We start from the raw sequence: 13,502 nt of genomic DNA, 5'->3' as shown, positions 1-13,502 counted from the left end.
AGAAAGAAGTCGTAGTTGATCTAGCTACCAAGTTCAAGGAATTTTGATGAACTATGTAGTAATAGTTGTTGGGAATCACAAGAAGACACTATACATTTACTTGTACTATTTGTGCATATTTTTTTTAATGATCTGTATTTTCTTTTCCTAACATTTCAAATATATGATTTCCACTATCCCAATCATAAAAGCTTATGCAAGTTCAACTGTATGTTTTTCATGTGCTATTCCCCCCCCCCCTTCCCCCCCCCCCCCCCCCCGCCCTTTTAGGTACTTTTGTTGCTATCATTTGGCTTGTCATCAAATGACTATGCAAACCATATCATTACATGAAGTATCCAGTGCCAAAACGGGCCATGCATATCTAGTATACTACTACTAGACACTTAGGGCAACAAGAAACGTATGACAAGGCAGAATTTACACATTTCTTATTCCTATCTTATGGATCGAGAAACTATATCTGATTAATCCTCGTGTTGATAAGATATTTACAATATTCAAACATAGTAAAGTGTATAACAAAATAACATTTTATACCTATATTAAGAAAATACACTTCAACACTAATAGGATATATTATGAAGGAATAGTTAAAGCCTTGCTTCCATTGTAAATAATAAAAGTTATAGTGTCATATAATTGAGTGCTTTAAATAAACAAAATAAAGACATATATTTACATTAATTGAGAATCATTTTTTTATGGAATAAGATGTTGTGTTTATCAACCAAATCATTTCTTTTAACTCATTTTTCTTCAGGTGTTTTTCAAAAAATAATAATAAAGTTTGAATAGAGTCTACCTTGATTTTGTCTCTAAAAAAAAGGGTTATACATAATTACTTATGTAATATGAAGAGATGATATGTTTTTTTGACTTCAGATATACTAGGTAATCTATCCGGGCTTCATGCTATAATAAATGATATGGTTTCATAATTATATATTTAATATGAAGAGATTATATGGTTTTTTGTTTTTAGATATACTAGGTAATCTATTTGGGCTTCGTGCGATTAAAAATGATATCGTCAAGCTTATATACTTTGTTCAACTTAGCATATCTATACCATGCATGCTAAGTACATTCATGTATTGATGCATTTTCATGGTGTAGGTTTAAGCGCTCAACATAAAGAACACACTTAAATATATTGATTCTCGATTCAACTTCAACAAATTCAGTCGTAAGTCCTCATACATCGAGTTTAAGAGACATGCTTTCTAGCTTAGTCTTTTTTTCTAGTACTCAATTTTGGTAGATTAGCGTGGGGCAGGACTCAACAACTCAATTCAATAGATACTTTTTAGACAAAGTAGTAGATTCAACTCGAGTTATTAAGTGTTGTTTCAGTCATCACTAAACTCTTATTATTATATCATATCTATTCATACTAGTTAGATTCCCCCAGTACAAATATCTAGTGTTTTTTAGCTTCAACATAGTACATATCTTACTTAATCATTTTCAGTATGCTTTATATATACAAGAATCAAAGTTAACTTGGTATGACTCATGATATTAGGAACTGTGTTACGTCTAGGGGTAGCCTCAGAGAGGGACATGTTCTTTCCCCTTAAGATGAGGTAGGGAAAAGGTACTTGAGTTCATTAATCTTCAACAAGATAATATGAGTGTGAAGGAGTCTTCTTTGACATTCATACAACGTTCCAAATATGCTCAAACTATGGTTACCGAATCAAGGGCAATGGAGAGTAAGTTTGTGTCAGGTGCTTCTGACTTTGTGGTCAAAGAAAGCCTAATTTCCAGCTTGTTAAGGAGATATATGTATCCCTGTTTGATAGTTCAGGAACAAAGAATAGAAGAAGAGAATCTTAAGGAGAAAACTAGGGAGTCAAAGAGGGCAAGAAAGGATAATCGTAATATCTCGCATTCACGGTCCGGTGGTGGTAATCATTCCCAAGGTAATAGTTCTTATGAGCTAATGGAACACAACTTTCATAGTGGCGGAAAAGGCCTATGAATTGAGTGTCTAGCAAATGCAAATGTATGTTTTGGTTGTGGAATAACGTATCATAAGGTAAGGGATTGTCCTTAAATTGCTAAGAATGAGAGAGATAATCATCTATGGGCTCAACCTTACTCTTCCTCAGGTTCAATGGTGGTTAGAAAAAGAATTGGTCTTATGCACATGGGCTCGACAAGATCATGAGGGTTCCAGAATCCAATGATTGGTAAGATATGTTATTTTAGATAGTTTTTATGAAATACTTGATATTAGGTATTTCATTGGCTATTGTAGAAACCCTAATGAAACTAAGAGAAATCATTGATTCATGATGGAAAGGTGATTATTACTAAAAGTTAAAACCTTTTTTTAAGGCAATACATGCTTTAATTTTTTCATTCATTTGTAAGAGAAGAAATGTTATTTGATTGTAATTCTATGTATAAACATACTTTGATCCTAGGTTTGAATAAATAGATTTTATTTTTGTCTGTAGTTAGATATCTATGGTTTGAATGATGTTATTCATTTTGGAAGCATATATATATACAGAGATATTACCACATACATAAATTATCAGAATAAGCACAAGCCATCATTAAATTGGAAAATAATTAAATCCAAACAATAATATAAAATAATGAGACTACACTACAACAAGAAAGAAATAAAGTCACCATCATAAGTATTGTGCATTTTAAATTTTTATATCATATTAATATTAGGATGCTTACCTCTCTAGATCTGAAATCATACATGGTGTTATTAGCTACGACGGATCTCAACCCGTGTAAGATCGATGTTTTACGGAGAATAACGCTCTAACATTGGTATGGACTTAAATAGAAGCACAACTGATTCCTTAGAAAAACTAATTTGTGTCTGGTCGCATCCATGACGCAGCATGACCCCAACTATTATGTTCACTCATCAAGTTGAAGAAGTACTCTTGAGTGTTTAATTATGGAACCTTTTGACTTATAAGTAATTACACTTCGAAATTACTGTATTGAATAAATTAGTTGTGTCTATTGAAGTTGATGCTAGTGAAGGTAGACATTGGGGTGAAATTCTATCGGAGCAGATGAAGCCTCATCTTATGTGATTTTGAGGAATGTCATAAAACTAATTATAGGAATTTTTGGAACAATTTTCAAAATTGGTTACTTACTGCTTCTTTAATTTTCTTTAAATTGTTTTTTGTTGTTTCATTCATGTGGGCCTCTTTTGGGACTTAGACAATTTATTATCTCTTTATTTTTATTAAATAACAATACATATGTTTGAATTAAAAAAAATTAAAAAGTAATGATGTGATTATAAATTTTATTTACGTACGAAATAAAAGGCTAGTAGATATAAATGTGGGGTTGTTTTAACATAAAACATACTCTTGGGTCAATATTTGTACTAAGATTCATGGTACCCTCAATGTTCTAGAACTACGTTCCCGCGTAGATTTATAAGTCCCCTCTAATGGGAATAATATTTAGTGATCACGCCATAATGATGCCTCTTTATCCCTGGCAAGGAATATTGGGTCGTCTATATGGGATGTATAGATCGGACTTCACGTTTAGCGGACGTATTTTATATTTGTAAAAAGTAGTTCCTAGAGTGAGACTCTTAATGCATTGACCAGGATATCAAAATTTACATTAGTATAGAGTTCAACATCTTACCCTCATGATTAGCAACATGTTGAACTATATACTAATGTAAATGATTAAAACATGTTCAATGCACTAAGAGTCTAATAGTGGGAGCTACTATTAACTAAATTAGATCATGTGAGCTAAACGTGAAGTCCGATGTATACAACCCTTCTAGAGGACCCAATATGCCTTGTCAGGGATATAAAGGCAGGACTATGGTGTTATCACTAAAACTGATGTCGAACAGAGGGGACTTATAAGCCTACTCGGGCACATAGATCTAGGACTTTGAGGGTACGCTAATACTTACTACGACTACTGACCCACAACTTTATATTTTTGTAAAACAACCCCACATTTATATCTACTAGCCATTTATTTCACATGTAGATAAAATTTATAATCATACCATTATTTTTTAAGAAAATTAATTCAAACAAATGACTTATTATTAAATAAAAACAAAGGGATAATAAATGGCCCAAGACCCAAAAGTATCCCATAGGAAAGAAGCAACACTAAAATAAAATAAAAAATTAATGAAGCAGTAAGTAACCAATTGGGAAAAAGGGTTGCAAAATTGGTGTGTTCGTGAGGCTTCATCTTCTCCTATGAAATGTCTTCCTAATGTCTGCATTTACTAAAATCGACTCCAATAGACTAGCTAAAATCATTAATGCACCCAATTTCGGAGTGTAATCACTTAAACGTCAAAAGGCTCTCACTGACGCTATAATTCAACACCCAAGAAGTTTTCTAAAACTTAATGACTGAACATCTTAGCTGGGATGAAGCTGCACGATGGATACGACCACACACAAATCACTCTTTATAAGATATAGATTGAACTTCCATTTAAGTTTAAACTAATATTAGAGCATTATTCTCCGTATTTTATTGATCTTACACGGGATAAGATCCGTCGAAGATAATACCACCATATATGATTTCAGATTTGGAGAGTTAAGAATTCTAATATTTATATAATATCAAAATTGAAAACACACAATAGTTTTGATTGTTACTTTTTTTTGTTTCTTGTTGCAATGTAGTATCATTATCTTGATGTTATTCCCTATTAAATATTTTTGTCATACCCTTGCGTATTAACTTGTAATATGTGCATCTGTTGTAAATCCCCTATTTTGTATCTTTTTATCCTCGAATTAGGGATTTGATTCTTTTCCAATTGAATGACGGACTTGTGCTTTTTGTGGTGACTACTGTATAATGAAGTATCTTTGTGTATCTATGCCTGCAAAATGAATAACAATCCCCTTCTTTGAATGTATGAAACACCTTCACATTCCTATTGTGTATTGAAAACATTATGTTCCTCACATCCATAAAAAAAATCCAAGGAACCTCCATCAAAGATTTTCTTTGTAATCAATGAAAATTTTCCTATTTTTCTAGGTTTAAAGATATACAAAATCACCATAATCATTACTAATAATAATGTCAATGCACTAAGACAAGGATTTTCTAATTGGCTGCACCTATCAGTATTGCATTTGATACTCCCCAAGGGATGGAGTTTCCAAGTCTTCATCTTGCAGCAGTTTAAATGACCATATTCTTCTAAATGTTTAATAATTAGTGGCCAAGTATTTGGTATTTCGTTCAACCATGGATATCTAACATTAGACAACAAGAATAACATTCTATTCACACATAAAACCAAAGCATGTTTTGACGCAGAACCACCATTTCTAATAACATTAATTCTCTTACAAAAGAAGAAAATAATGAACACAGGGACTGCATTAAACAAAGGTTTTAGCTTTAAGAAACAATCAACTTTCAACCATGAATCAATGACTTGTGGTAATTGCATTCCGGGTACTACAATTGTCAATGAAACAACTAATATCAAGTAATGCATAACTACTAGCTAAAATATCATTACTTACTAATAATTGTATACGCGGAACTATCATGATCTTGTCGAGCCCGAAGTGCATACAACCTGAAACCATACCTTTACCTTAGATCTTTACCTCAAGTAACCCTTATGCTATACTTTGTTCAATGTGTGTATAGTGTACCATATAACAATCATCACTAAGGAACCACATTTGGGTCACCAAAGCAAACTTATCATTCATTCCTTTTCACCTTTACACAATATTCATACAGAGGAAACATATCATTTCATTATGCCAAAAAAGGGAAAATAAATCATCATGTAACACATGAGTAGCATGCATATCAATATAATCATTTAATACTCAACATTCTTTAATTACTTCATTTTGGAGGCTTTCATAAATTACCAATTAAGACTTAGACAACTCTCTATAATCCTATCAAAGCATACTCGTCCAATGTGTGGATAGAATCCCATACTACTACCCTCACTTGTTGACTCTTTAAACTAACTATAGTACACATCTCACATGATGGGAATAAGATTTAAATTGACATAGACCATGTATCTAGATCATGGAATCCGGTATCATAAAGCCCCACACCTTAAGAGATTGTTTACTTGTCTAAGGTAAACCGTATTTAGCTTAAGTGGATCCACTAGCTAGACCTATGTGGGCACATAGTTCATGGGATAAGGGAGATTCTACTAGATACCCCGCCTCAACTCACGTATGTGCACCCATTACAAGATATTTCTAGTAGATACCCCACCTCAACTCTTGGATGAGCGTCCATGTCATTCAATATCCACTCGGTGCTTAGACTACATTCCCATAGAGTAATTTACTCTTTAGTTCAATATTAGGACAAGATATTGCTACTACATACCCCGCCTCAACTCACGGATGAGTATCCATTTGTTTCGAACATTTATTCATTGGATACATCAAAGAAGATATTGAAATTTCTACTAGACACTTCGCTTCTACTTACGGATGATCATCCATCTCAAACCCCACTTTTCATTCAATGGGAAGGGATGTAGAAATCATTATTAGATACTCCTCGTCAACTTAGGATATGCATCCACCTCCGATTTCACATTCATTCATTCTTCATTCACAGGTCCATTTCATTTTAGGCATAACACGTTCATAGAGATCTCACACACATATAATACAATGTGTATATATATATATATATATACACACATTAAGTAAACACCTCCACCTTTCAAGTGGATCAACATTAACTTCACAATTCAAAATCAACAAGTAACCTCTCATATCTTTCCTTCAGGGCCATAATCTCCAATTCCAATACATCAAAAATTCACCACAATTAATCATGGGTAATGACATACTTGACAAATCTAAATCCATTTAAATATGTTCTATTCACATGCTTTCATTATCAACCAACCCAATTCTTAAAGGCATAAATTAGAGAAACCATAGGTTCAAAGAGTATTTGAATATGAAATTATCAATTTAAGAACAATATAACCATAATATGCCATTAGGAACCTTTTAAAATCTACTAGTGAAGGAACCCATCAGATTGAGTAAAACCCAATGATTTTCATAAGCTTGAAGACTTTGTAATTGAGTCTGGGGTGAAAGTTAACCCAAAATGAAGGATCACCATACCTTGCTTAAGATTCCCCAAGCATTTTGAAGAATAATGCACCTTGAATCCAAACCCTATCTCCAAATTCTTCTTCTTCATTGAATTAGAGAGAAATATATATAGAGAATGAATTTTGGTGTTTTTTGATTTGGGAGTTTGAAAATAATGAGTTAAAGCAATTTTTCAATTCCTAAAACTATATATATATATATATATATGTATATATATATATATAATGTTTTAAATGAAACCCACATAATAAAACCTTAAAATGAAATTACTTAAAAAAACCAAACTGAGGCAGCTCTGTCAGGCACCACAACAAACTCCAACGCTCGTGAAGAGGGACCACGGCCCGTGCTCCTCTAGGAAGTTGGTTACATTGCCTTGCAAAGCCCTAAAATTCTAAGGCATCTTCACGCCCAACATTACGGACCGCGGTCAAGACCACTAACCATGTAGTAGTCCGTGAACTTTGGGGCAGTAGCTTGACAAAGGTGCCTTACCTCACATGCCACAAAGTTACCTTCACGACCATTTCTACGGTCTGTGATGAAGACAATTGACCATGATGTGGTTTGTGGAGCCGTGGGACAATGTGTAGCCAAGGGTGGAAACTTTAGACTTTGGTTTAGGGCTTTCCTTCCTTGGCTTGGCACAATCCCTACCACCCTTAACCAACATACAAAAGTCCTTTTAACAAGAAGTCTAAATGTTCCTCTACGGTGAATCACTAAACTCCTTTGCTCGAGACAATATAAAAATACAAGAAACCTCATTACAAACTCAACACAAGGTCGTTAGGCTGTAGTTTCACTTATCTTTTTTATGGGTCGTTCAGTAGGAATCATATGGGAAAACCCAGCAAAACTTATTACTTTATTCTATTCTTTATTATTCATTTTGAGATCATTTCGAGATATGTAGGGGATTGTTGAAATAATAAGATAATATCTCAAATAGAAACATTATCTAAATAAATTATTAATTATTATATTAAACGTTATCATAATTTTTATCATCTCTTTGAAGGTATGTTATTATATTGTTTAATGGCCTAACCATTTTTTGTCATTAATATATGATAATGCAAGACCTTTGATGGATTAATGGTGATTAGTATTTTACCATTTTTAATGTTTGAAGGTTATTGTTTGAACGTGGAATTGATTTGAGTATATATATATGTACATACATATCTTCTCTTCAGAAGGAAATATATAGATATGAAAGTAATGAAAGGAACATATTTTTTTAATAATTTTTTCTCCTACGTCAATATATATTTTAGTTCTAGGTTTTCTTTGATTAAATCATTAATTTGTTAGTTTCTGGAACCTAGTTTTATACTAGAAGAACTTATTGAATCTTGGGGGATACACCTATATAGGGTTAACTATCCTTATGGACAGTGTCTTCCAACACGCCTCAATCTATGAGAAGTTCGTACAAAAATTCATGGTGAAGCTTATTGTTTAGTGAATTAAGTACAAGTGTTGGTGATGAAGGTATTTTCTGTAAGACATTACAACAATTGTATTGTAAATTTTACGAAAAATACCTTCACTACGAACACTTGTACCGAATTCACCAATATTTTTTCTTCACCAATAACTCTTTTAGGAAATTCTCATAGCTTAAGGCGTGCCGAAAGACAATGTCCTTAAGGATATTTCATCGGATATGGGTGTATCCCCCATGATTCAAAAAACTCTTCTAATATAAAATTAAGAACCATAAACTAACTAAGATTCTTCAATATAAAACCCAACAGACAAAAATAAAGGAGGAAGAATATGAGGTATACGAAAAATCACTCTGTCTCTTAAACTTCTATTCTCCGCAATAACTTATGAGAAATATATAGACATGAAAGAGAAGCTCCTAATGTTTCTATAACAACAGTTACTAATATGATAATGAATGTCATTAATACGTTTATGACAATTTATTTTGGACAATTGAAGACTATTAATTTTGGTCGAAAGAAAACATTAAAACAACCATATATTTTACTAACACTCATCATACAATATATTTATATAAAAGAGAACCCTAGGCACACCTACATGGCGCCACCACAAGCTAGAATTTCCTTTTAAATTTATTTATTTTCAAAAGTAGCATTCTCATTTTTTGAAAAGGTGTGACTTTTATATAAAAATGTAACTTTTATGAAGAGTTAGACTTTTATGAAGAGTTACCCAAAAACAGTCATGCTCTTGCATGAAATGATGTGACTTTTATGAATAGTTGAGACTTTAATGAAGTGTTGTAACTTTTATGAAAAGTTGTGACTTTTATGAAAACTTGCGACTTTAATGAAGAGTTGTAACTTTTATGAAAAGTTGTGACTTTTATAAAAAGTTGTCACATTTATGAAAGTTTTGACCTTTCCAAATAGTCGTAACCTTTACGATAAGACACAATAAATATTTGTTCAAACTACCATTTGTTTGCAATAAATGGAGATGTTTCCTCTCATTTTAAACAACAAAAATTTTGAACCTCTTTTGCTTTTTCGTCTTCATCATCACAATTATATATTTGTCTACTTTTCTCTTGTTGAGTGACTCATTGACAACATTGCTTATGTTAGATATCATAGTACGTATTTTACCGTCATAAATATATGTTTATGTTACTAAGGCAAAATGATAAGATGTAATAAATTTCATTTTCCTTTAAATTATTGATCTTTCTTTTAAGATAATATAGCGTTTTAATTTTAGTACCTGATAGATTTTATGTATTATTAAATTCTCGTGCGAAGAGTGGGTAATTTTATGTTGAATCTTTAGGTATATTTCCACAAAGTTCATTCTCTATGTAAATTTACAAACACTTTTTCAGTTACTTATAGGTCAAAGTCTCATATGGTACCAAAAATGAAAAACGAATGTACAATTAAAATATATGTTTTATTTTTTTACTCGACAAAAAAAGTACTACCTAATCTATTTTTCTTTACAACTGTTATGCTGGGTAGCAGATCTTCCCCCTTCATCAAGTAAGTAGTCTTTACTTTTAGTAAGTAGCAATCCCTTTTTCATGAGCTGAATTTTGGGTTTCAGTGATTCTGTCTCCAAATAATTGTTGTTGCAATGAAAACGTATGCATTCTTTTTGAATTACTTTTCACATTTATGACTCATCTAGTAATTAGTTTATATTTGCCTATCCTTTACTTTCAATTAAAAATGTATCCTAGCAATTTACAACTATTGCGCTACATTACAATGGTATTTTGAAATCGAAAAGTAAACTAGAATTCATTACATGATTTTCTATAGATCTGATTATGTTTATGCAATTTTCATTCTCTATCTTTTTTTGCATTTCTACAAATTATCTAGGTTTTTGGTGTTTCTTCTATGCTCATTGCATAAGTGTAGGAGACAATATTTTATTTTATTTTCTCCTTGGCAATGTTCTTTTTTATAATTTTTCTTGCGAATCATGTTGATAATAATCAATTTCAGCAAGAGGGAATCTCAACTTTTACAACAAATATTCGAGAATGTATGTCATATAATTGTCAGATGAGACGAGGTATATCGCATACATTTTGCATTTCCTTCGGGCATACAAGATACCTTTAATGTAAATGTTGTACAAAGTAAAAAATATAACTATCATGGGTAAAATTAATAAGGATAATTACAAAGTCTACAAACATGCATATGTACTAAAAGAAGGATATTTGGAGTTTCTCAGTTTGCTTACTCTTGTATAAGTTTTGCTTTGTCTTAATTTTGACCATTGATAATTAATTGAATTGTGAAGGCAGATTGTTTTGCTTGACAAGTGATTTTCTAGGCCGTAGTTTGTGACTATGAAGGACAAGGAAATAGTGGTTGACATTTAAGCTGACATATGCAAGGAATTTGAAGTAGTGCACTTGAACATTTAAATTTGAAAGAGTAGTCACATTGCATGAAGCTTGACAATTTTACTATCCTTGAGTTAGGTATTGACTATTTACTTTGCATTATTTTTTACAATTATAAGATAGGTAAAATTATATGTTTATTCCTCCTTGTCCAGTATTGAAACAATGAAGGGTAGTTAGAATTTCTCTACTTTTTTTCTCTTTTGTAGTCTTTATTATAAATGAAGTTACAATGTTGGAATCTCATTACTGTGTGAGGGCAGACTTTCCGGATAATAAGTGAATTCACATGTCGTAGGTTTTTTTTTATATAAAACTAATTAATCATTGTTTAAATTTATTTGAATTTTTTTTCTTTTTATGTTTCAAGTTCAAAAAAGTCATAGTTCTTTAATATATCTCTCTTCATAAAATAGTTAAACCAAATAGACTAAGAATGTAACATATTGACAACTTTTATAAATTAAAGATATTTCATCAGGTAGAGTTGTCGTAATCATTTTCACGTATGCAACCACACACAAATATTTGTATAGTAATTTAAGGACATAATTTCCAAATTAACTCATATATAATATAGAGGAAGATAACGAAAATATTGGAGGCAAATAAAATATTTCAGTAAGTGAAATTATAAAAATTTTGTGTTGTTTGAGTGTTCATTGTAATATTTCTTGCAAATGGTTTTTTCATTTATATTTGAAAATAAATAAGATAGCCCGTGATTTACAACATTTGAAAAGATTCATTTTCTACTTAGTAAAAAAATTTGCACTACAAGAGTACCATTTTAATACTTGTAGTGTTTAATTTACATGAAGGATATGAATAAATGCATTTATATATAGTGACTTCAAATCAGAGTATTTATTAATTAAAGATTTGAAATCAAGCTTAACTGTTTGTCAATATCTTATCCCGAAAAAAATAAATAATGTTGGCAATATTATAACATTCTAATATTCTATTAAATAAAGGTCACAAACATAATGCAGATTGTATTGTTGTAAAAAAAGTCTATTTTTGTGCATACAAGTTAGTCTGACCCAACATAAATAAACATGTTTTTTTAAAAATAAGATTAAAAATCACAAAGGTTTGCATGTTTTGAATGTACAGGTCGAAACTAAAACAAGTAAGAATGTCTTTCGACAATGCAAATTAGTACCCTACACGATTTTGTAGGACTTTTTGTGACGTTAATTCAAATGGTCATACGTTATTTCATTAAACTTAAAAGAGATGTAAGTTAATAGAGGTAGTTTACTACCGCGCGAAGTGCAGTTAGTTTACCTAGTATTTATATAAAGAAAACCTTAAGCCCACCTATGTGGTGACACCAGAAACCGTATTTCCCTTTTATATTTGTTTATTTCCAAAACTAGCCTTCCCTTTTCATGAAAGCCGCAACTTCTTTGGAAATTTGTGACTTTTATCAATAATTGCGACTTTTATGAAAAATTATTACTTTTATGAAATTTTCCGTCCACACTGAAGGGTAATAACTTTTTCAAAGAGTTGTGACCTTTCTGATAAGGCACAATAAATATTTGTTCAGATTACCCTATGTTATCTATATATAGAGGAACTTTTGCTACTATAATTTGTAGGGTTTTTTCTCGACTATAGGGTAGTAAAATTAAAAAACTTTAATCGATTTTTTATTTTTAATAGTTTTCATGGATTTTATATTTACTATAAGTCATAGTGATTCATCTACGTATGGTAATTTTTTTACTATTTTGGTGACCTTCTTTTAAATATGTCAAAGTGTCGGCAAGGATGATTGGAAATTGATCTTATCTTTTGTCTCTTTCGACAGGCCTCTTCATAAAAACAAAGCACATTGATTTCAATTTCAATGTGGCATTACGACTTTTGGACCTCTTGGTGTACTACTCATAACATTGTTGAAATTACTAATGGTTGAATTCATTACATTTGTTTCCTTATTAAGAAAATCTTTTATTTTAGTCATTATAATTATATATATTTTTTGAATTCAAATACAGTAATTACGCTCCTTATAAAGTTTATTTTATTTCTCAAAGTTTTCTTTCTCCTATTTCACGAAGCTCAATTTTTCTTACTATAATCATAGTTATTCATGTATCTATTAGAACATCTTTATTGCAATTTTTTTGAATTTTTTTGAATTATCTTCAAAATTTCAGTGAGGAAGATTGAAAATTTATATTTTCTTTTGTCTCGTTTTAGAGGGTTTCGTCATGTACTTTTGGGAAAATTGTTTGTGGGTTGTTCTATATTTGGTAGTACATAACAATAAATATTAGATAACTAATAACGAACCAATGATGAGGTTTGTTAAATGAACCAAAGTTATTGCTCTCTTGCTTGCCACATTTAGTATATTATTTTGATTGTTTTTTTATAGATACAAATTTTTTGTATGCTATTGCACTATTTCTAGAATTTTGTATAGAGACAATTTGTCTACATCTTTTACTGCACGTTAACTAATT

This window comes from Solanum lycopersicum, chromosome 4 (assembly GCF_036512215.1).
Source record: "Solanum lycopersicum chromosome 4, SLM_r2.1".
Classification (NCBI taxonomy): Eukaryota; Viridiplantae; Streptophyta; class Magnoliopsida; order Solanales; family Solanaceae; genus Solanum; species Solanum lycopersicum.
Note: the sequence above shows the minus strand (reverse complement) of the source record.